Raw genomic sequence first — 680 nt, 5'->3', positions numbered from 1 at the left:
TGCCAACATCCGTTGGATCATCAAAAAAGCAAGAGAGTTCCAGAAAAACATCTACTTCTGCTTTACTGATTATGCCAAAGCCTTTGACTGTGAAATTATGGCAAATTCTTAAAGAGATGGGAATACCAGACCACCTTAGCTGCCTCCTGAGAAATCTGTACGCAAGTCAAGAAGCAACAGTTTTTTTTTTTTAAGAAGCAACAGTTAAAAGTGGACATGCAACAACGGACTGGTTCCAAATGGGAAAAGAGTACGTCAAGGCTGTATATTGTCCCCCTGCTTATTTAACTAACATTCAGAGTACATCATGAGAAACACTGGGCTGGATGAAGCACAAGCTGGAATCAACACTTCCAGGAGAAATATCAATAATCTCAGATATGCAGATGACATCACCCTTATGGCAGAAAGCAAAGAGGAACTAAAGAGCCTCTTAATCAAAGTGAAGAGGAGAGTGAAAAATCTGGCTTAAGACTCAACATTCAGCAAATGAAGATCATGGCATCCAGTCCCATCACTTTATTACAAATAGATGGGGAAACAGTGGAAACAGTGACAGATTTTACTTTCTTAGGCTCCAAAATCACTGCAGATGGTGACTGCAGCCATGAAATTAAAGGACACTTGCTCCTTGGAAGAAAAGTTGTGACCAACCTAGACAGCATATTAAAAAGCAGAGG

At 40.1% G+C, this 680-nt stretch overlaps 1 protein-coding gene across 1 annotated transcript in view; it reads right to left on the bottom strand.

The window, feature by feature from the left end:
- TEX15 (testis expressed 15) overlaps positions 1-680 on the bottom strand; it is a 79,703-nt gene that overhangs the window by 60,582 nt on the left and 18,441 nt on the right. The window lies entirely within an intron of this gene.

The sequence above is a fragment of the Bison bison genome, unplaced genomic scaffold, assembly GCF_000754665.1.
Source record: "Bison bison bison isolate TAMUID 2011002044 unplaced genomic scaffold, Bison_UMD1.0 scf7180017864105, whole genome shotgun sequence".
NCBI lineage: Eukaryota > Metazoa > Chordata > Mammalia > Artiodactyla > Bovidae > Bison > Bison bison.
Note: the sequence above shows the minus strand (reverse complement) of the source record. Positions and strands in the feature narration are given on the sequence as shown.